Source organism: Aquarana catesbeiana, linkage group LG03, assembly GCF_042186555.1.
Source record: "Aquarana catesbeiana isolate 2022-GZ linkage group LG03, ASM4218655v1, whole genome shotgun sequence".
Lineage (NCBI taxonomy): Eukaryota > Metazoa > Chordata > Amphibia > Anura > Ranidae > Aquarana > Aquarana catesbeiana.
Window position 1 is genome coordinate 2,045,915 of NC_133326.1, and position 25,780 is coordinate 2,071,694.

A 25,780-nucleotide genomic window follows, 5' to 3' on the forward strand; every position below is an offset into this window, starting at 1 on the left:
CTTGGTAGGTTTGCAGTTGTGCCATACTCTTTCCATTTTCCGATGATGGATTGAACAGAGCTCCGTGAGATGATCAAAGCTTGGGAGATTTTTTTATAACCTAACCCTGCTTTATACTTCTCCACAACTTTATCCCTGACCTGTCTGGTGCGTTCCTTGGCCTTCATGATGCTGTTTGTTCACTAAGGTTCTCTAACAAACCTCTGAGGGCTTCAGAACAGCTGTATTTATACTGAGATTAAATTACACACAGGTGGACTCTATTTACTAATTAGGTGACTTCTGAAGACAATTGGTTCCACTAGATTTTAGTTAGGGGTATCAGTGTAAGACCGCTTTCATATTGAAGGCGTTTTTCAGGTGTTTTACCGCTAAAAATAGCGTCTGTAAAGCGCCTGAAAAAAGCCTCCCATGCCACCCCAGTGTGAAAGCCCAAGTGCAAGCAGCATCTTTGGGGCGGTAAAACTAGTGCCACTTTACCGTTAACGTGGAGCGCCCCCAGTGTGAAAGGGGTCTAAAGGGGGCTGAATACCAATGCACGCCACACTTTTCATATATTTATTTGTATCATTTATCATTTTCCTTCCACTTCACAATTATGAACCCCACAAGTCTATAGCAAGAGCCCCACAATCTATAGCAAGAGCTCCACAAGTCTTCAGCAAGAGCCCCGCCAGGGCCGATCCTAGGGTCACAGATGCCTGGGTGCAGAAATATTTCTGGCGCCCCCACAAAAGGGGCGTGGTCATCTTACCAACTCCTCCCCTTTACAAATGTTTCTATGGCAAGGACTCAAAACACAGAGATGTTCCCCTAAGAACTCTTTGTTACCCTGGGATCCTCCCATGATCTCTTAACAATAAAGAAAATACAGAAAGAGAGAACACTAATGAGACCTGGAGGGGAGTCTCTCTGATGCACACACAGAGGGCTGTCTGTTAGAAAGAGCCCCTAGACATAATATGGTCAAAGACTGTAGACATGATACATGAGATGGTCAGAGACTGCAGACATAATACAGGAGATGGTCAGAGACTGCAGACATGATGCAAGAGACGGTCAGAGACTGCAGACATAATATAGGAGAAGGTCAGAGACTGTAGACATGATACAGGAGATGGTCAGAGACTGCAGACATAATACAGGAGATGGTCAGAGAATGCAGACATGATACAAGAGACGGTCAGAGACTGCAATCATAGTACAGGAGATGGTCAGAGACTGCAGACATGATACAGGAGATGGTCAGAGACTGCAGACATTATACAGGAGATGGTCAGAGACTGCAGACATTATACAGGAGATGGTCAGAGACTGCAGACATAATATAGGAGAAGGTCAGAGACTGTAGACATGATACAAGAGATGGTCAGAGACTGTAGACATGATACAAGAGATGGTCAGAGACTGCAGACATAATACAGGAGATGGTCAGAGACTGCAGACATAATACAGGAGATGGTGAGAGACTGCAGACATAATACAGGAGATGGTGAGAGACTGCAGACATAATACAGGAGATGGTCAGAGACTGCAGACATTATACAGGAGATGGTCAGAGACTGCAGATATAATACAGGAGATGATCAGAGACTGCAGTTCCTATGGACGTTAGCAGATAATGGCTGATCGGACCTCTCACCTGACCCAGCGATACAGCAATGGTTCCTCTGATCAGGAGTCAGCTCACTCTGAATTTCCCGTGGCGACTCCGCTGGGTAGCACCCAGATCTGTATTCCTGCAATGACTCCATTCCTTTCTCCACTAGGGATGGCGCTAGGCTGTGTGGCTTTCCCTCTGGTGGCGCAGGGCAGCGGGGTTCTCTCTCTGATGGTGTTCCCTCAGCACTGTCCTCTCCCTCTGGAGTCCTGGGTGTACTTTCCTGGGTGTAGACCCCCCAGGACAAACCACCCCCCCTCCATTAGTACAGACCCCCACCAGGACAAACCCCCCTCCATTAGTACAGACCCCCCCAGGACAAACCCCCCCTTCATTAGTACAGATCCCCTAAGACAAACCACCCTCCATTAATACAGACCCCCAGGACAAACCCCCTCCATTAGTACAGACCCCCCAGGACAAAACAAACCCCCCCTCCATTAGTACAGACCCCCCCAGGACAAAGCCCCTCCATTAGTACAGACCCCCCAAGACAAAGCCCCCACTCCATTAGTACAGACCCCCCAGGACAAACCCCCTCCATTAGTACAGACCCCCCAGGACAAACCGCCCACCCTCCATTAGTACAGACCCTCCCAGGACAACCCCCCCTCCATTAGTACAGACCCCCCAGGACAAACCCCCCCTCCATTAGTACAGACCCCCTTAGGACAGACCCCCCTCCATTAGTACAAACTACCCCAAGGACAAACCCCCTCCATTAGTACAGACCTCCCCAGGACAAACCCCCCCACCATTAGTACAGACCCCCCCAGGACAAACCCCCCCTCCATTAGTACAGACCCCCCCAGGACAACCTCCCCTCCATTAGTACAGACCCCCCAGGACAAAGCCCCCCTCCATTAGTACAACCCCCCCAGGACAAACCCCCTCCATTAGTACAGACCCCCCCAGGACAAACCCCCCCTCCATTAGTACAGACCCCCCCAGGACAACCCCCCCTCCATTAGTACAGACCCCCCCAGGACAAACCCCCCTCCATTAGTACAGACCCCCCCAGGACAACCCCCCCTCCATTAGTACAGACCCCCGAGGACAAACCGCCCCCCCTCCTCTCCATTAGTACAGACCCCCCCAGGAACCCCCCTCCATTAGTACAGACCCCCCCAAGACAAACCCCCCCTCCATTAGTACACACCCCCCCAGGAAACCCCCCCTCCATTAGTACAGACCCCCTTAGGACAGACCCCCCTCGATTAGTAGAGACCCCCCCTCCATTAGTGTACATAAAAACAGCCGGGTGGCAGCTGGAGAGGAGAGGACAGTGTGCAGCCGCGCCGCGCCGGGTGGAGAGCAGATGGAGACAGGCTTGGGCGGGAGGGAAAGACAGAGGAGGAGAACATGTGTCAGGCACGGAGCACCCCCCCAGCGATGTTACTGCACGGCAGCGGCTGGTCTCTCCACACAGAGACCAGCTGCTCTGATCTCTGACGCTGCTCTCCTTCTCTGACAGGAGGAGAGAGGGGGGACGGGCTGCCGCTTGAGCCTCGAAAATACAGCGGCGGCTGTGACCTGCGGAGGGAGCCGCCTCTGGACACAGAGAGGAGGAGGAGGAGGGAGGGGAGCACTCTGGCGCTTGGGTGCACTGCACCCCGTGCAGCCCGTCTGGGATCGGCACTGAGGCTCGCAAGTCCACAGCAAGAGCCCCGCAAGTCTACAGCAAGAGCCCCGCAATCTATAGCAAGAGCCCCACAAGTCTACAGCAAGAGCCCCACAAGTCTACAGCAAGAGCCCCCCAAGTCTACAGCAAGAACCCCGCAAGTCTTCAGCAAGAGCCCCGCAAGTCTACAGCAAGAGCCCCACAAGTCTACAGCAAGAGCCCCGCAAGTCTACATCAAGAGCCCCGCAAATCTATAGCAAGAACCCCTCATGTCTATAGCAAGATCCCCGCAAGTCTATAGCAAGAGCCCCGCAAGTCCACAGCAAGAGCCCCGCAAGTCTATAGCAAGAACCCCGCAAGTCTATAGCAAGAGCCCTGCAAGTCTATAGCAAGAGCCCCGCAAGTCCACAGCAAGAGCTCCGAAAGGCTATAGCAAGAGCCCTGCAAGTCCACAGCAAGAGCCCCGCATGTCTATAGCAAGAGCCCTGCAAGTCCACAGCAAGAGCCCCGCAAGTCTATAGCAAGAGCCCCACAAGTCTATAGCAACAGCCCCGCAAGTCTATAGCAAGAGCCCCTCAAGTCTATAGTAAGAGCCCCGCAAGTCTATAGCAAGAGCCCCGCAAGTCCACAGCAAGAGCCCCGCAAGTCTATTCTGCAATCAAATGTGTTTACTCTTTTTAAATCATAATGACAACAGAAACTACCCATATGACCCGGTTTAAAAGTTTACATATCCCAGTTCTTAATACCGTGTATTGCCCCCTTTAACATCAATGACAGCTTGAAGTCTTTTGTGGTATTTGTGGATGAGGCTCTTTATCTTCTTAGATGGTAAAGCTGCCCATTCCTCTTGGCAAAAAGCCTCCAGTTCCTGTAAATTCTTAGGCTGTCTTGCATTAACGGCATGTTTGAGAGTGACTCAATGATATTGAGGTCAGGAGACTGAGATGGCCACTCCAGAACCTTCACTCTTTTCTGCTGTAGCCAATGACAGGTGGACTTGGCCTTGTGTTTTGGATCATTATGATATTGGAATGTCCAAGTACGTCCCGTGCGCAGCTTCCTGGCTGATGAATGCAAATGATCCTCCAGTATTTTTTGATAACATACTGCATTCATCTTGCCAACAATTTTAACCAAATTTCCTGTGCCTTTGTAGCGCACACATCCCCAAAACATCAGCGATCCACCTCCATGTTTCACAGTAGGAATGGTGTACCTTTCATCATAGGCCTTGTTGGATCGAGCCAACAGTGTACCGGGTTTGTTTGAAAATTCGTACATTGTACGGTGTGCCCATGCCAGTTTTTGCTTCGTTTGGTTTCACAGACTTTAGGGAGATCCTGATAGGTTGAACGTGCGAGACTGGCCTTATGGGAGCACTCCAGGCTACGCATCAGAGCGAAGAGTTCTTCCATGCGACGCGACCTCTCCCGTTTAAGGCGGTCTCCTATTCTGATCAATGCACCCACGGACAACTGTCTTATGAGCCTCCCAGACCATCAAGGGGTTAGTAACTGACGCTTCATTAATGGAGAAGTAATCCCACAATGTAGTCAGTAGCTCGGAATGGATCTCCTCTGACTGGAGCAGGGCCTCATTCAGTCTCCAGGGTGGAGGGGTCTGGGTCACTGGTCCAAACTGAAGTGTCAGATGGACTGGTGCATGGTCTGAAAAGGATATAATGTTAATAGAAGCGGACACTACTATGGATAAATCTTTATGCGTCAGCAAAAGATAGTCTAGTCACGAGTAGGTGTGATGGACCTAGGAGAAAAAGGAGTAGTCTCGGTCTTCAAGATGAAGCAACCACCAGGGGTATACCAGATGTAGAGTATGCAGATCTGCCTTCATGCGCTTAAGGCGCGAATAGGAGAGATGAGAGGCGCCGCGTGAGGCTTCTAGGGGTGGATCCATAGCAAAGCTGAGGTTACCCCCAGCCCTTCCGAGAACTCCAGTAACTCAGGAAGGAGCTTCTGCAAGAATTGCGGATGGTCCACGTTAGAGAAATATATGTTGGCAAAGGTGACCCGCACGTCAAACACCTTCCCCTTCAGAAGACAGCGGCCCTGTGCGTCTGCTCGCTGCGCCTCAAATGTCCAAGGGACCGACATACATACAGGGATATACAATGTAATACTGACATATAATCACACACATAGGTTGGACTTGATGGACTTGTGTCTTTTTTCAACCTCACCTACTATGTAACTATGTAACTATGCAACTCCATGCCAAATTTTTAACAAAAAACGACATGGGTTCCCCCTCCAAGAGCATACCAGGCCCTTCCGTCTGGTATGGATTCTAAGGAGAACCCGCATGGGGGATCTCCCAAAATCCATACAAGACCCTTAACCAAGTACACAGCCTGGCAGGTCAGGAAAGGGGTTGGGACAAGTGAGCACCCCCCGAACCGTACCAGGCCACATGCCCTCAACATGGGGGGTGGGTGCTTTGGGGCAGGGGGGCCCTGCGCCCTCCTCCACCCCAAAGCACCTTGTTCCCATGTTGAGGACAAGGGCCTCTTTCCGACAACCCTGGCCATTGGTTGTCGGCGTCTGCGGGCGGGGGGGGCTTATCGGAATCTGGAAGCCCCCTTTAACAAGGGCTGACGTAGGACTGATATCGCACAAAGTAGGATGATAGTTGTATGACTGTCGTGTAGTATCAGTGTGAAGTCAGCCTTATAGCCATTCAAACCTCTTCGTGTCAACTTGTGTGCATGTTATCAGGCCAAAATCACCAGGGTATGTAAACTTTTGATCAGGGTCATTTGGGTAGTTTCTGTTGCCATTATGATATAAAAAGAGTAAACACAGATGATTGATAATTAATGGCTTCAGCCAAACACTAAGCATGAGTGAAAGAAAAGTTTTTGTGTTATCATTTATGTTCTCTGAAAAATGGCCAAGAAATCATAAATTCTGCCAGGGTATGTAAACTTATGAGCACAACTGTATGTGATAATAACTGAAACGGTGATGAAGTGTGCTAATTCAAGAAGCTAAGCAGCAAAATAGACAAACATGCATGAATGAATATCCCTAATTTAAAAAAAACTGCAATAATATGTGATAATATGTGAAACAGTGATAACTGTTTCTGCTTTTGATTCAAGCACTTTTATTGTTTTTTTATGTAAATTCAGATGAATATCTTAACTTGTCATAAAAAAAGATGAATATCTGCTTTTCATTCAAACACTTTTATTACTGTTTCACATATTATCACATATTATTGTATTGTTAGTTTTTTTTTTTAAATGAGGGATAATCATTCCTGCAGATTTGTCTATTTTTTCTGCATAGCTTCTTGAATTAGCACACCATTTATTATTATTATTATTATTACATATACACAAATACACAAATACACAGGGCATCCCATGATGGGAATCGTTGTGTTTTCAGATCGAGGGACAACAGATACATAAATACAGAGATTGCAGAGAATAGCCAGTCAGGAATAAAGCTACAGAAGACATCAACAGAATGTAAGAGGGAAATGGTAGACATTGTACACAATGGAGGAGGAAAATCTAGCCATTTATAGACCAAGCCCAATGCAGCATAATAGAGGAACCAGTAGTGGGGGAACCCTCCCCTTATCTCTCTGCTTTACTGTCAGGGATATAAGGCATGCCTAGACCAGAAAGGTCATGTGACCTGAGACCTCTGTAGAGTGAGGTGAGCCCGGTATAGATGGTGACAAAAGTATCCACGTTTTCCTATTTCCCATGAAAGGGATCTCCTTGTATACAGCACAATGCATGGGTCTCTCTGTATACAGCACAATGCACGGGTCTCTGTATACAGCACAATGCACGGGTCTCTGTATACAGCACAATGCACGGGTCTCTCTGTATACAGCACAATGCACGGGTCTCTCTGTATACACCACAATGCAGGGGTCTCTCTGTATACAGCACAATGCACGGGTCTCTCTGTATACACCACAATGCACGGGTCTCTCTGTATACAGCACAATGCACGGGTCTCTCTGTATACAGCACAATGCACGGGTCTCTGTATACAGCACAATGCATGGGTCTCTCTGTATACAGCACAATGCATGGGTCTCTCTGTATACAGCACAATGCACGGGTCTCTCTGTATACAGCACAATGCATGGGTCTCTCTGTATACAGCACAATGCATGGGTCTCTGTATACAGCACAATGCACGGGTCTCTCTGTATACAGCACAATGCACGGGTCTCTGTATACAGCACAATGCACCAGTCTCTCTGTATACAGCACAATGCACGGGTCTCTCTGTATACAGCACAATGCACGGGTCTCTCTGTATACAGCACAATGCACGGGTCTCTCTGTATACAGCACAATGCATGGGTCTCTCTGCATACAGCACAATGCACGGGTCTCTGTATACAACACAATGCACGGGTCTCTCTGTATACACCACAATGCACGGGTCTCTCTGTATACACCACAATGCACGGGTCTCTCTGTATACACCACAATGCATGGGTCTCTCTGTATACACCACAATGCATGGGTCTCTCTGTATACAGCACAATGTATGGGTCTCTCTGTATACAGCACAATGCACGGGTCTCTCTGTATACAGCACAATGCACGGGTCTCTCTGCATACAGCACAATGCACGGGTCTCTCTGTATATAGCACGATGCACGGGTCTCTCTGTATACAGCACAATGCACGGGTCTCTCTGTATACACCACAATGCATGGGTCTCTCTGTATACACCACAATGCACGGGTCTCTCTGTATACACCACAATGCATGGGTCTCTCTGTATACAGCACAATGCATGGGTCTCTCTGTATACACCACAATGCACGGGTCTCTCTGTATACACCACAATGCATGGGTCTCTCTGTATACACCACAATGCACGGGTCTCTCTGTATACACCACAATGCATGGGTCTCTCTGTATACAGCACAATGCATGGGTCTCTCTGTATACACCACAATGCACGGGTCTCTCTGTATACACCACAATGCACAGGTCTCTCTGTATACACCACAATGCACGGGTCTCTCTGTATACACCACAATGCATGGGTCTCTCTGTATACAGCACAATGCATGGGTCTCTCTGTATACACCACAATGCACGGGTCTCTCTGTATACACCACAATGCATGGGTCTCTCTGTATACACCACAATGCATGGGTCTCTCTGTATACAGCACAATGCACGGGTCTCTCTGTATACACCACAATGCATGGGTCTCTCTGTATACACCACAATGCATGGGTCTCTCTGTATACAGCACAATGCACGGGTCTCTCTGTATACACCACAATGCATGGGTCTCTCTGTATACAGCACAATGCACGGGTCTCTCTGTATACACCACAATGCACGGGTCTCTCTGTATACAGCACAATGCATATGTCTCTCTGTATACACCACAATGCACGGGTCTCTCTGTATACACCACAATGCATGGGTCTCTCTGTATACAGCACAATGCACGGGTCTCACTGTATACAGCACAATGCACAGGTCTCTCTGTATACAGCACAATGCATGGGTCTCTCTGTATACACCACAATGCATGGGTCTCTCTGTATACAGCACAATGCATGGGTCTCTCTGTATACAGCACAATGCACGGGTCTCTCTGTATACAGCACAATGCATGGGTCTCTCTGTATACAGCACAATGCATGGGTCTCTCTGTATACAGCACAATGCATGGGTCTCTCTGTATACAGCACAATGCACGGGTCTCTCTGTATACACCACAATGCATGGGTCTCTCTGTATACAGCACAATGCATGGGTCTCTCTGTATACACCACAATGCATGGGTCTCTCTGTATACAGCACAATGCATGGGTCTCTCTGTATACAGCACAATGCATGGGTCTCTCTGTATACACCACAATGCACGGGTCTCTCTGTATACACCACAATGCATGGGTCTCTCTGTATACACCACAATGCACGGGTCTCTCTGTATACACCACAATGCATGGGTCTCTCTGTATACAGCACAATGCATGGGTCTCTCTGTATACACCACAATGCACGGGTCTCTCTGTATACACCACAATGCACAGGTCTCTCTGTATACACCACAATGCACGGGTCTCTCTGTATACACCACAATGCATGGGTCTCTCTGTATACAGCACAATGCATGGGTCTCTCTGTATACACCACAATGCACGGGTCTCTCTGTATACACCACAATGCATGGGTCTCTCTGTATACACCACAATGCATGGGTCTCTCTGTATACAGCACAATGCACGGGTCTCTCTGTATACACCACAATGCATGGGTCTCTCTGTATACACCACAATGCATGGGTCTCTCTGTATACAGCACAATGCACGGGTCTCTCTGTATACACCACAATGCATGGGTCTCTCTGTATACAGCACAATGCACGGGTCTCTCTGTATACACCACAATGCACGGGTCTCTCTGTATACAGCACAATGCATATGTCTCTCTGTATACACCACAATGCACGGGTCTCTCTGTATACACCACAATGCATGGGTCTCTCTGTATACAGCACAATGCACGGGTCTCACTGTATACAGCACAATGCACAGGTCTCTCTGTATACAGCACAATGCATGGGTCTCTCTGTATACACCACAATGCATGGGTCTCTCTGTATACAGCACAATGCATGGGTCTCTCTGTATACAGCACAATGCATGGGTCTCTCTGTATACAGCATGATGCATGGGTCTCTCTGTATACAGCATGATGCATGGGTCTCTCTGTATACTAGGGATGCACTAATACCATTTTTTTTTACAATGAGTACAAGTACCAATACTTTTTTTTTTTAGTACTCGCCAATACCAATTACCGATACCTACTGCAACTGTTTTGTTTTAACTTCAGATGTTAGCAATGGTACAAAGCATTGAAAAGTTATTTACAAATGAAATAAATTGTTTTTTTTTTTTAATTTAGCACTTTTTCAATGTGAAATATGTAAATATATGTTAATATATATGTGTGAAAATATTCGCTAACAAAGCAAACAAAAAAAAAGTTTTAATTATTTATTATTTATAAAATAGACGTGAACAAAAGAAAAAAGCAGGAAAATAATAATTAAATTGAGGAGAATAGGGAGATAATTAAGGCTGATTAGAGTAAATTAAGGGTTATTAAGGGGTTAATCAGAGGAACATTTGTTCATCCCTTTCATCTGTAGATGAAGAAACATTGTTTCTTTTTATTTTAGTGAAAGGGATCTCCTTGTATACAGCACAATGCATGGGTCTCTCTGTATACAGCACAATGCACGGGTCTCTCTGTATACAGCACAATGCACGGGTCTCTGTATACAGCACAATGCATGGGTCTCTCTGTATACAGCACAATGCATGGGTCTCTCTGTATACAGCACAATGCATGGGTCTCTCTGTATACAGCACAATGCACGGGTCTCTGTATACAGCACAATGCACGGGTCTCTCTGTATACAGCACAATGCACGGGTCTCTCTGTATACAGCACAATGCACCAGTCTCTCTGTATACAGCACAATGCACCAGTCTCTCTGTATACAGCACAATGCACCAGTCTCTCTGTATACAGCACAATGCACCAGTCTCTCTGTATACAGCACAATGCACCAGTCTCTCTGTATACAGCACAATGCATGGGTCTCTCTGTATACAGCACAATGCACCAGTCTCTCTGTATACAACACAATGCATGGGTCTCTCTGTATACACCACAATGCACGGGTCTCTCTGTATACAGCACAATGCACGGGTCTCTCTGCATACAGCACAATGCACGGTCTCTCTGTATATAGCACGATGCACGGGTCTCTCTGTATACACCACAATGCACGGGTCTCTCTGTATACACCACAATGCATGGGTCTCTCTGTATACAGCACAATGCACGGTTCTCTCTGTATACACCACAATGCATGGGTCTCTCTGTATACAGCACAATGCACAGGTCTCTCTGTATACACCACAATGCATGGGTCTCTCTGTATACACCACAATGCACGGGTCTCTCTGTATACACCACAATGCATGGGTCTCTCTGTATACACCACAATGCACGGGTCTCTCTGTATACAGCACAATGCACGGGTCTCTCTGTATACAGCACAATGCACGGGTCTCTGTATACAGCACAATGCATGGGTCTCTCTGTATACACCACAATGCAGGGGTCTCTCTGTATACAGCACAATGCATGGGTCTCTCTGTATACACCACAATGCACGGGTCTCTCTGTATACACCACAATGCATGGGTCTCTCTGTATACAGCACAATGCACAGGTCTCTCTGTATACAGCACAATGCATGGGTCTCTCTGTATACAGCATGATGCATGGGTCTCTCTGTATACAGCATGATGCATGGGTCTCTCTGTATACACCACAATGCATGGGTCTCTCTGTATACAGCACAATGCATGGGTCTCTCTGTATACAGCATGATGCATGGGTCTCTCTGTATACAGCATGATGCATGGGTCTCTCTGTATACACCACAATGCATGGGTCTCTCTGTATACAGCACAATGCATGGGTCTCTCTGTATACAGCATGATGCATGGGTCTCTCTGTATACTAGGGATGCACTGATACCATTTTTTTTTACAATGAGTACAAGTACCAATACTTTTTTTTTTTAGTACTCGCCAATACCAATTACCGATACCTACTGCAACTGTTTTGTTTTAACTTCAGCTGTTAGCAATGGTACAAAGCATTGAAAAGTTATTTACAAATGAAATAAATTGTTTTTTTTTTTTTAATTTAGCACTTTTTCAATGTGAAATATGTAAATATATGTTAATATATATGTGTGAAAATATTCGCTAACAAAGCAAACAAAAAAAAAGTTTTAATTATTTATCATTTATAAAATAGACGTGAACAAAAGAAAAAAAGCAGGAAAATAATAATTAAATTGAGGAGAATAGGGAGATAATTAAGGCTGATTAGAGTAAATTAAGGGTTATTAAGGGGTTAATCAGAGGAACATTTGTTCATCCCTTTCATCTGTAGATGAAGAAACATTGTTTCTTTTTATTTTAGTGTTTCAGGGCTGAGCAATGTTGGTAATAAACATTGCTGGCTTTTTTTTTTTGACAGCTTCAATTACCAGACTTCTTTAAAGAGGGAGTCCACCTCCAAAAAAAAATTAAAAGCCAGCAGCTACAAAAACTGCAGCTGCTGACTTTTAATAAATGAACACTTACCTGTCCTGGAGTCCAGCGATGTCGGCAGCCGAAGCTATTCTCAGTGAGGGAATCAGGAAGTGAAGAGTTGCGGCTTCACTTCTCGGTTCCCTACTGCGCATGCGCGAGTCACGCTGCACGTCTTAACTGGTCCCTGCTATCTCCTGGGACCTGTGTGTTTCCCAGGATTCAGCGGGTGGCGGGTGGTGGTGGTGGGGGGGGGTTGCTGGAGGGGGCGTGACTCCCACAGTGCCCCCTGTGGTGGGATGACTATTACACAACATGACTGAACCAGAACTTGCATCAAACTTGCAGGATGTTTGCAAAGAAAGTTGATCTGGAGTCATGCAATGTGGACTTGCTGCAATTGTGCAACAAACTTGTGAAACCTGGCAAGTCTAGAGAATAGCTCAGTCATTTTCAAACTTGCAGCACAATTACTTGCTACCTGGGAAGTTTTTTCTTACCTTAATACACTCTATGCATTAAGATAAAAAATCTTCTCTGCTGCAGGATCCTCCCAGCCCCCTATAATCCTTACCCAAGCCCGATCAGATCCAACAACATGCACACGAGCAGCGGCTCTTGCCCCTGTCTCACTCCACATTGACTCCCACTCCTGTCAATTAAATCCAGTGACAAGGGAGCAGGGGGTGGGGCTAAGTCCCACTGTCTGTTTCAATGGATGCAGCAGCAGTGCTCAGGAGCGAGCACAAACGAGTGCCCCCATGGAAAGCGGCTTCCTGTGAGGTCACTGCACTGATAGGAGGAGCCAGGAGTGCCAGCGGGGGACCCAAGAAAAGGAGGTTCGGGTCAATTACATTACAGAGCAGGTGAGTATAGAGATGTCTGTTATTTTAATTGAAATCCTTTACAATCACTTTTAGTGCTTGCAGGCTACACTTGTTGCAGTATCAACTTCCCAGGCAGCATAATCAGAACAATTGCAGCAGTCTGCACCCAATTCCAGGGGTACAAAAGAAATCCCTCTTCCCACGAGGGGTGTGCTTCAGCCAAACCCCAAGGGTGACCCTATTCAGGGAAGGCCCGCATAGGGGGAAAACAAGAACGCTCCCTATGTCATGGTCAGGGTCAGTGTTCAGGCTTGGAGACCAGTAGCTATGGCTGTAGAGAGGCTCCCACCAACCAGCTGGATAGGTATACAAGCAGGACCTCTGGCGACTGATGCGGGATCACCCGAGGTGCGGGGTCTAAGCACTAACCGGTATTCACCAGAGCATCTGATGGTGGGGATGGGTTTTGCTGCATGTTAGTACCAGGTCACGGTCCTTGGGATCACCCCACCAGGAGGGGAGCAAGCCGGGGTCCATTAGTGGATATTGCAGGAAAGGGATCAAGCAGAAGCATAGTAAGTAAAAAAGCTAAAAGTCAATAACAAGTTCCCAACTGCAGGTTGGGAATCAAGCTGAAGCGTAGAAGACAAACAAGCCAAAGGTCGGTAACGAGTGGTAGTGAAGATATGGACGGCATCAGGAATAAAACGAGTGAGATATTGGCTGGAGAGAGTACAATAATCTTGCAAATAGGAAGTGACATGGCTTAAATAGGAAGTTCATGGGAGGAGCAAAGAGTTCAAGGTTCACCAGAAACAAGAGACAAGGAAAGATTGTCCAAGGAATCAGGCAGGGCTCTTTCACGCATTTCAGGCAGAGATTCTGGGTTCAGGTCTGGGCTCTGACACCCCCAGCCCTACAGTCCCATACAGTGTGCAGAGGGGGCATGTTTATAGGTGGGGCAGATGTTCTGTACAACCATGGCCAGCGATATGTTTAAAATCAATGACAAGCTAACAGATGCAGAAGGTGCGTTTGAGCATTTAGATCCGTTCAGATGGACCACATCCAGAGCCATGCATGCTGTCAACCTGTCATTGATTTTTAATAGGCTGCTGGCTTCAGCTGGACAGAACACCTGCCATTCCACATGTAGTCCTGCATGCCATGAGGGCATCTGTCACCATGTGATGAGGTTGGGGATCACTAACTATCATAACATTAACAGAGGACAATTAATGTAACTGCAATGTTCTTCTGTGGTAAGAACTTTGGAGAATGTAAAATATCTGCAACAAGAAACAAATAAGAGTAATTGTAGCAAAGAAACGATATGAGCCTCAAGATAGACCAGAGGTCCCCCCCCACCACATCTCTGTCTACTGGACCAGTCCAGAGGGAATGTATTTCTGGGAAGATCTCACCAAAGAAGAATGTCTTTTTATTCAGGTCACACTAGACATGTGCAGAACGGAAAAAATAGTTTTGTTTTGTTTTGGATAGATTCGTTATGTTACTAATTTTGTTTCATTATGGAATTAGTTTAGTTTGGTTTCGGAATGTGTTTTGTATCGTTTCGTTTTCATGAAATTTCGTTTAGTTTTTGTTAAAATTAGCTTCATTTATTAATGTTCTAATGAATTCTAACTTTTCAAAACGATCAACCGATCCGAATTCTGTGTGAAGAAATAGCTGGTTGTTAAGCAGCAGGCCAGGAAGAGGGCCGCCCATGTCCTTAACAATCATGAGTCACTACCTGTCAGTGAGCTTCCCCACCGACAGATGAATGTAAAGATAAAGAATGCTGAGAAATGTTTAAAAAAATGGTGTAAGGTCCCCGCCCAGTCCATACCAGGCCCTTCAATATCCTGCTCGTCAGTCCTGCCTACTTAAGCCGTCCAGCCCAGATGATCTCTGCCTTCGCCTTGGTCAACATCACAGAGACTATCTCCTGTGTTCCTGTTAAAGACTTGCTTGGCTGATATTCCTTCTGGCTCCAGATCCTGCTTGCGGTTCCACTATGCTGATCCCTGGCTCTCTGACTTTCTGGCTTTTCTGACTATCCGTTCCGGTTACCGAACTCTGGCTATGTTTTGACTACATTTGTTCTTTTTACTTTTATTATTAAACAAGTGTGATTTTACTGTACTTCTGTCTCGGTCTGATTCATGGTTTCTGACAGGAGGCAAAGGCCATGAATTCAGAAGATGCAGTCAATTCTCACTTGTTGGTAATATTTTTTCCAGATTGGAAGAGCAGGATCACCGCATGGATCAGTTTGCCATGGCGTTACAAACGCTCCTGAGTCACACGACTCACCTGGAATCCTCCACTGTGGCTGTTCCAGTACAACCTGAGTTGCAGGCCGTCCCTGCCTCTGCTCCAGTCTCTGTGCAGGCACCCGCCTCGAGTATTACCTCTATAAGAGGTATGTCTGGTTCCGCTCTGCTTCCCCAGTGGGGGCGATCCAGTCCAATGCAGAGGGTTTCTCAACCAGGTTGAGATATACTTTGAGATGCTGCCTCAGGCATTTCCCACGGACAGAAGCAAAGTAGGTTTCGTGATATCTTTGCTTTCTGAGAGAGCCTTGGCCTGGGCAAACCCTCTATGGGAGATGCAAAAACCTGTTGTCTTAAGTTACCCTGAGTTTGTGGCTTCTTTTAAAAGGGTATTTGACGTTCCCGCATGCACCGCTTCTGCTGTCAAGTGCCTCATATCCATCGAACAGAGTACGAGAACTGTTGCCGACTACACCATTGAGTTCCGTACTCTGGCAGCAGAGGTTGCTTGGAACAATGAGGCCCTCGTGGCTGCTTTTTCTCATGGTCTCTCGGATAGCATCAAGGATGAGATAGCAGCCCGAGATATACCCACGGAGCTGGAGAGGTTGATCACGTTTGCCATCCTCATTGACTCCAGACTCAGAGAAAGACTCTCTTTTAAGGAACACTTGTGGAAGCCTCCTGTACATTTGTCCCCTAGCTTTGCAGTCCCACCCGTGCCTCCCTCACCTTCCATGCCTCCTGGTACCGAGTCGGTCTGTGAAGATGAACCCATGCACTTTGGCTTCACGTGTCTCTCTGCGGATGAGAGAACCCTTAGGAGGAGGGAGAGATTGTACCTTTATTGTGGCCAGGCAGGTCACTTTTTGAAGTCTTGTCCTACCCGTCCAGGGAACACTCTAACCTTGAGGTCCTGTCATGGACAGACCTTAGGTGGCATTGTTTCGTCCCCAGTTATCCAGAAGTATAAGCCCCTGGTTTTGGTTACTCTTTCTTGGGCTGAGTCGCCCATCGAGATACAAGCTCTAAATAACTTTGGGGCTGCAGGCCTGTTCATTGATGCTGCCTTTGAATCGAAGCACTCAATTTTGCTGCAGCTGTGTGACACTCCACTTGCCATTGAGGCTCTTGACGGGAGACCTCTACAGCCAGCCCATGTGACTTATGAGACAGTTCCATTGTCCATGGCTGTAGGGGCTCTTCACCATGAGATAATCAAATTCCCAGTTATTACCTCACCTAAGTTTCCGCTGGTTATTGGTTATCCGTGGTTACAGAGGCACAACCCCTCTTTTGATTGGCTCTGTGCTGAGGTTCTCTCCTGGTCGCCACAATGCAGTAAGACATGCTTCCAGAAGGTAGCCAAGGTCCTGTGCACCTCTTCACTCCCCTTTCCTGCAGGAAGAGTAAAACAACTTTAGTGATGTCTTTGACAAAGGTCAAGCCGGTAGTTTGCCTCCACACCGGTCGTATGATTGCACAATTGACCTTCAACCTGGTGCCATACCCCCTCGTGGCCAGGTTTACCCTTTGTCGGTCTTGGAAGATAAGGCCATGGAGGAGTATGTTGCAGATGTACTTTCTCGAGGTTTCATCCGCAAATCCTAATCTCCTGCTGGTGCTGGTTTCTTCTTTGTGAAGAAGAAGAGCGGTGAACTGAGACCTTGTACTGGTTATAGGGATCTCAATCGTTTTACGCTTAAGAATGCCTATCCGATTCAGTTGATTACGGAGTTATTTGTCCACCTCAAGGGAGCAACAGTTTTCACGAAGCTTGATTTGAGAGGGGCATACAATCTTGTGAGGATTAAGGAGGGCGACGAGTGGAAAACTGCGTTTAATACCAGAACAGGCCAATATGAGTACCTCGTAATGCCTTTTGGCCTTTGTAACGCCCCGGCAGTTTTCCAGGAACTTATTAACGATGTCCTCCGAGATTTTTGCAGTTATGTGTGGTGGTTTATCTCGATGATATCCTCATATTTTCCAAGTCCCTGGAGAGCCACCACACAGATGTCTGTCGTGTGCTTCAGAAACTAAGAGAGAACAATCTCTATTGTAAATTGGAGAAGTGTGAGTTCCATCGTGAACAGGTTAAATTCCTGGGCTATGCCATTTCCACTGCTGGTTTTTAGATGGACCCAGAGAAACTTTCAGCAGTCCTACAGTGCCTCCCAACCTGTGGGTTTACATCCTCTGCAGCGTTTTCTTGGCTTTGCCAACTATTATCGGAAGTTTATTCGTAACTTCTCATCTCTGGTCAAGCCCCTGACTGATATGACCAGCGTTGGTCTCCGGAGTCCATTAAGGCCTTTGAGAGTCTCAAGGCTGCCTTTGTTTCTGCTCCTGTGTTGGCACATCCTGATCCTACGTTGCCTTTTATCCTTGAGGTTTCTGACTCTATGGGAGCTGACATGGGGTCCTCTATGGAAGCTGACATGGGGTCCTCACACCTGGGAGCTTCTTCTATGATTAATGAGGTTTAAACATGGAGAACGTGAGGCAAAAGACCGTTTTGTTTTTCTATGATTTGAATGAACTTAAAAAAAATGAATTGCAGAAATTAGAAACTCATATCTGACCAGCTGCTGAGAACACATTGTAGATAATTCTGATCAACGGAGCGTGATAAAAACGGTTGATGTTTTAGTCAACAGCTTGTAATTTAAATCTCCGAGGAATTATGCATGTTTCTTCCCCTCCCCCCCCATACCCTTCCATTAATAATTTCTTCCTTTGTTGTTTTCTATATTAGTGAGACACGGAGACTTCCCTGTTCCTGGTTACTACAAACGACGAGCCAGCAGGTATTTCCTTCACAATGTCCATACATGGCTAATAACTTCCTTGGTAGGGCTCATCCAAAGTCACAGATCTCAGAATGTTGTCATAGCGACCAGATGTTCCTCATTCCAAAACTCCAGAAAAATTTTATCCTTCATTTAATCCAAATTTATGTCCGTTAATACAATTCAGCAAAAAGTTGCCACTTTCTTGTACATTAACAACACAATCAGTAAAATAAATTGGACATATTAACCATTTCGGCCCCGGAAGATTTACCCCCCCCCCCATGACCAGGCCATTTTTAGCGATATGGCACTGCGTTGCTTTAATGGACAATTGTGCGGTCGTGCGACGCTGTACCCTGTCCTTTTTTTCCCCACAAATAGAGCTTTGTTATGGTGATATTTGATCACCTCTGTGGTTTTAATTTTATGCGCTATATACAAAAAATAATTTTGAAAAAAAATATATATATGTTTGACTTTCTGCTAAAAAACATCCAATTAAAAAATGTAAAAAAATGAATTTCTTGGTCAATTTATTCCAATATGTATTCTGCTACATATATTGGTATAAAAAAATCGCCATTAGGTGTATATTGATTGGTTTGCGCAAAAGTAATGGCTTCTACAAACTATGAGATATATTTATGGACTTTTTATTTTTTGTATGGTTTTTACTAGTAATGGTGGCGATCAGCGATTTTTAGCGGGACTGCGACATTGCAGCAGACAAATCAGACACTTTTTTGGGGACCAGTGACACCAATACAGTAATCAGTGTTAAAAAAATTGCAATGTCACTGTATAAATGACATTGGCAGAGAAGGGGTTAACGTCAGGAGGTGATCAAAGGGTTAAGCGTGCTCCTAGGGGGTGCTTGCTAACTGTGGGGGAGGAATGCCGTGACCGCAGGAAAGCAGAGATCCGTGTTTCTGCTTTGCAGAAACACAAGATCTCCATCTTCCTCCTTCACAGAATGACTATCTGCCTTGTTTATGCAGTTTTGCCTCTCCTGTGAACGATTGTGGGTGACCGGCGGCCATCACGGCTGCGGGACCTGCTGATTGGCTCCCGCTGTGTCCTAACCCAGAGCCAATCACAGAAATTTTGCTTTTAAGGACCGCCCTGCCGCAGTATATGTTTGTGGGGGCGGCCTTTAAGGGGTTAAAGTGGAACTTTAGTCAGAAAATTTGATGACTTCAGTCCGGCCACTTTTGCAGGTATAGCTATGGAAAACATTAAAAATAAATGCCTGTCTCACCCTGCTCTGCACATGCTCAGTTGCTCTCTACTTTTAGGCACTGTGCCGAATTTGCAGAGGCCAATCTGCTGACAGCCTAAAGATTTACTGCTGTTCAGGGGCTTTGGGCTTCAGCAAAATGGCCGCCCCAGGCAAGAAGAAACAGGAGCAGTGCAGGAGGCAACTGACAGCACACACTAATGTTGGTAGCGGAATTAATAATGTGGAAGGATGTTCCTGGCTAAAGAACATTATGTTTTATCAAAGCTGTTACATAGTTACATAGTAGGTGAGGTTGAAAAAAGACACAAGTCCATCAAGTCCAACCTATGTGTGTGATTATGTGTCAGTATTACATTACATATCCCTGTATATTGCGGTCATTCAGGTGATTATCTAATAGTTTCTTGAAGCTATCAATGCTCCCCGCTGAGACCACCGCCTGTGGAAGGGAATTCCACATCCTTGCCGCTCTTACAGTAAAGAACCCTCTACGTAGTTTAAGGTTAAACCTCTTTTCTTCTAATTGTAATGAGTGGCCACGAGTCTTATTAAACTCTCTTCTGCGAAAAAGTTTTCTCCCTATTGTGGGGTCACCAGTCCGGTATTTATATATTGTGGGGTCACCAGTCCGGTATTTATATATTGTGGGGTCACCAGTCCGGTATTTATATATTGTGGGGTCACCAGTCCAGTATTTGTATATTGTGGGGTCACCAGTCCGGTATTTATATATTGTGGGGTCACCAGTCCGGTATTTATATATTGTGGGGTCACCAGTCCGGTATTTCTCTATTGTGGGGTCACCAGTCCGGTATTTGTATATTGTGGGGTCACCAGTCCGGTATTTATATATTGTGGGGTCACCAGTCCGGTATTTATATATTGTGGGGTCACCAGTCCGGTATTTATATATTGTGGGGTCACCAGTCCGGTATTTGTATATTGTGGGGTCACCAGTCCGGTATTTATATATTGTGGGGTCACCAGTCCGGTATTTATATATTGTGGGGTCACCAGTCCGGTATTTATATATTGTGGGGTCACCAGTCCGGTATTTATATATTGTGGGGTCACCAGTCCGGTATTTATATATTGTGGGGTCACCAGTCCGGTATTTATATATTGTGGGGTCACCAGTCCGGTATTTATATATTGTGGGGTCACCAGTCCGGTATTTGTATATTGTGGGGTCACCAGTCCGGTATTTATATAATGAAATCATATCCCCTCTCAAGCGTCTCTTCTCCAGAGAGAATAAGTTCAGAGCTCACAACCTTTCCTCATAACTAAGATCCTCCAGACCCTTTATTAGCTATGTTGCCCTTCTTTGTAGTCGCTCCATTTCCAGTACATCCTTCCTGAGGACTGGTGCCCAGAACTGGACAGCATACTCCAGGTGCGGCCGGACCAGAGTCTTGTAGAGCGGGAGAATTATCGTTTTATCTCTGGAGTTGATCCCCTTTTAATGCCAATATTCTGTTTGCTTTGTTAGCAGCAGCTTGGCATTGCATGTCATTGCTGAGCCTATCATCTACTAGGACCCCCAGGTCCTTTTCCATCCTAGATCCCCCCAGAGGTTCTCCCCCCAGTGTATAGATTACATTCAGATTTTTGCCACCCAAATGCATTATTTTACATTTTTCTACATTGAACCTCATTTGCCATGTAGTTGCCCCTCCCCCATTAATTTGTTCAGGTCTTTTTGCAAGGTTTCCACATCCTGCGGAGAAGTTATTGCCCTGCTTAGCTTAGTATCGTCTGCAAATACAGAGATTGAACTGTTTATCCCATCCTCCAGATCGTTTATGAACAAATTAAATAGGATTGGTCCCAGCACAGAACCCTGGGGGACCCCACTACCCACCCCTGACCATTCTGAGTACTCCCCATTTATCACCACCCTCTGAACACGCCCTGTTATGGGTAAAGTTCCAGAGAGAACGAGTTAGAAATGAGATACACAATGTCCTAAACTCACTAAATTGTGCAAATTTAGGACTTTTGCAGCACCAAATTCCAATAGTAATATAAAAAAAAAAAAGACGAGCAGACCAACCTACGGGAACCCAGATTTGGTGAACTGGTTGAGTCTCAGCAAGGAAACCCCCCGAGGAATATTTATATAATTTGTAAGCTCTACTCTGCCAGGTGTTTACCTTTTATTTACTTTTAGGCCTTATGCACGAGGCGTTTGCCCAGCTCTTCTGAACAGATGCAACCCGTCCATTACAGGCGAAGGGGCGCCGCCCCCCTATCCATGCATCCAGCCCTCTAATCTACATTCAGGGCACCGGACGACGGATTCTAATTGGGGGGGAGGGGTTTAAAAGCACATGATTAAAGTCAGAGGCTCTAATTGGCTTAAAAAATGGGGCAGGTTTGGGGCGCAGAGCACTGCGCTCTGAGCCCACCCAATTGTGTGACATTAGCGAATTAATATTGGCTATTGTCTTCCTGATTCTCTTCCCGGCCAATCAGGAGCCGGGTCCTGAGACCCATTTCTTGATTGGCCAAAACGACAAGCGATCCTGTTGGACCTCAATGAGGAGAGAGGAGGAGGGAGGAGATGTGGAGGCCGCCAGGGGAGAAGCAGGGGATGAAGCCACCTCCCGGAGGGAAGCACCACCCGCGGGCAAGTGCAGGGCTCATCGACCGACCGATGGTTGTGGTGGTTGTGTGCAAACAACAAAGAGGGAGTAACACGGCTCCAGGTGATGGTGATACCTTCCTTAATGATCAGGTGCAGGTCCAGTCCATGATCTGGGTAACTGATGAGACAAAACGATTGACCGTACTCCAAGGATAAGGAAAATTGCTTCATTGGTATAAAAACATCCAACATGGAAAACCATCGAAGGTTACAGCCTCATGACAGCACAGAGGGGACCATGGCTGACGCGTTTCACAAATTTCTTCGCTTAGTCAGAACCCGTAGTTGTGTGCAAACCTGACCAACCCGGGGGGTGTTGCTGTGGGTGCATTGTTTGCACCCCCCAAATATCTTTTTTGTAAGCATTTGGGCATTCATTTATTCCATAATTCCGTTGGCCAGAATATTAATGTATTCTGACCACAGAAATGAATGAATGTCCAAGCACTAAATGCACATTTTGGTGATTTTTAGGCACATTGGGTGTTTTTTTTCTGCCGAAAACGCTCTTCTCCTGATCACGCAAGAGATGTTTATTTTTATTTTTTTTAACCTCTAAATGCTCTTCAGACAATATAGTGAAGCCGGCAACTCATTGACATCCGTAGATATTAATTTTTATTGACTATATATAGTAAAATACGCATTGCGGCTATAGAGCCCTACTCACAGCATAGCATTTCTAAGGGTTACAAAGCATTGTGTCCCACTCTTGTGGGGAGAAACGCTTCTCGTAATCTTCTTCCCACTTCTGCATGTCTGGTAATTTATCCAATGAAGGGTTATCCGTCAACAGACCATAGAGAGCAGAGATCAATCCTTTACCCCTAGGGGAGTCATGGCACATCCATTCATAAGGAGAAGGTTTAGAGGAAGGGGGATAAGTCATAGCATTCAATCCGAATGTAGTGAAGCATTTCCCGCTGAGGAATACCCTGAAGGGTTTGGAGGCGAGCAAGTGTAACGAATGCTGCATTGTCTTGGAGAGCGGAAAGAGTAGTCAGCCCATTCGCCCTCCACCAACACAAGGTTCCAGAGGAAGGAAATGCAAAGGTGAGCCTTGGGGTCTCCTAAAGAGGAGGTCCAGAGGGAAAACTGGGGAGGCTGGGCGATACCTTATACTTGTAGAGGTTGCAGATACGAGGTGATTGGGCTAACAGGGCGTTTAGGGGAGGGGGGAAAGTGGTGCACAAAATTGAAGAAGAAAAACTTCTAAGAGAAAGGGAATTGGGACTTTAAACGAGAAACGTGGCATCCATTGGGTAATTGGCAAATGCATATTATTGCCTTCATATATATATATCTATACAAACAGAATAATAACATGATATAATATAAGAGACTCATCAACAATTAAAAAAGATTACATGATTACAATATTCATCTTAGATAAGAAAGGTTTCCTTAAACCTAAACTTGGACTAGGGCCTAACATACTGAAACATATGTATAACTGGATATCAATGAACAATGGGTACATCATGAACAGAAATATATGTATACAGCAAAATATAACGCATAGTTGTATGAAATTTAATCAAAGGACTTGACGCGTTTCATGGATTTCACTCCACTTCCTCAGGAGCAGATGCATGCATGTCCTGATTTTACTCACTATCGGCTCAAGCGTCCTCATGTGGTGCTGTGGACAACATGTGGTGCTGTGGACTGAAGGTTGTCCTGAGATGTCTGTACCGGGAGCTGTGGGAGTACTGTCCGTGGATGTAAAGGCTCATGTGAGAAGGCCTCAGGATAATTCTTGATCTTCATTGTATACTTAATAGTAAAATATCTAATTATCCCAAATTAAATCTCATATTGCGTAGTGTAGCCATTGTCCAGGGTACAAAATAACCCAACAGGAGAGGGGAGAGAAAGAACCAAGAAAAGACATTCTGTTTTAATGCCACTCACCTTCAAGAACGGTGAATCTTATTGAAGGCCATAGGAGACGAATCTTCTGAATTTTTTCCTGGCCTTTTTCAAACTGAAGCTATTGTTAAAAAAAAGATTACGGAATTTTTAAATGATTATTTTTAACCAATAGAAAGTTATTTACTAGAGGAAAAATGTGCAACACACATGTAAGAGAGCTTCGTGGTTGGCTGGTTTTGGCGACACGAGAAGTCCCTACCCCTATTCCAGTCCTGCTGGAACACCGTCCTTCCTGCTGGAACACCGTCCTTCCTGCTGGAGCACTGTCCTTCCTGCTGGAACACCGTCTTTCCTGCTGGAGCACCGTCCTTCCTGCTGGAACACCGTCCTTCCTGCTGGAACACCGTCCTTCCTGCTGGAACACCGTCCTTCCTGCTGGAGCACTGTCCTTCCTGCTGGAACACTGTCCTTCCTGCTGGAACACTGTCCTTCCTGCTGGAACACTGTCCTTCCTGCTGGAACACTGTCCTTCCTGCTGGAGCACCGTCCTTCCTGCTGGAGCACCGTCCTTCCTGCTGGAACACTGTCCTTCCTGCTGGAACACTGTCCTTCCTGCTGGAACACTGTCCTTCCTGCTGGAGCACCGTCCTTCCTGCTGGAGCACCGTCCTTCCTGCTGGAACACCGTCCTTCCTGCTGGAACACCGTCCTTCCTGCTGGAACACCGTCCTTCCTGCTGGAACACCGTCCTTCCTGCTGGAGCACTGTCCTTCCTGCTGGAACACTGTCCTTCCTGCTGGAACACTGTCCTTCCTGCTGGAACACTGTCCTTCCTGCTGGAACACTGTCCTTCCTGCTGGAGCACCGTCCTTCCTGCTGGAGCACCGTCCTTCCTGCTGGAACACTGTCCTTCCTGCTGGAACACTGTCCTTCCTGCTGGAACACTGTCCTTCCTGCTGGAGCACCGTCCTTCCTGCTGGAGCACCGTCCTTCCTGCTGGAACACCGTCCTTCCTGCTGGAGCACCGTCCTTCCTGCTGGAACACCGTCCTTCCTGCTGGAGCACTGTCCTTCCTGCTGGAACACCGTCCTTCCTGCTGGAGCACTGTCCTTCCTGCTGGAGCACCGTCCTTCCTGCTGGAACACTGTCCTTCCTGCTGGAACACCGTCCTTCCTGCTGGAACACTGTCCTTCCTGCTGGAACACCGTCCTTCCTGCTGGAGCACCGTCCTTCCTGCTGGAACACTGTCCTTCCTGCTGGAACACCGTCCTTCCTGCTGGAACACTGTCCTTCCTGCTGGAACACCGTCCTTCCTGCTGGAGCACCGTCCTTCCTACTGGAACACTGTCCTTCCTGCTGGAACACCGTCCTTCCTGCTGGAACACTGTCCTTCCTGCTGGAGCACCGTCCTTCCTGCTGGAACACTGTCCTTCCTGCTGAGGCCATACTCTCTGCCATCTTGTGTCCTGTTCCTTGACATTGGCCTCCACACTACATTCCCGGCCATAGATCCTTGTATCCCCAAGGAAGGAATGTCCACACAATAATAGATTCACTGCACTTTACTGGGGGTGTCCAGGAAACGGCATTACAGTCACATAAATGGACATACATTCCGGAGTCACTTGACATTACACAGTCAATCACATTTAGTGGACGGTCCACAGAAGTCACACGTGAA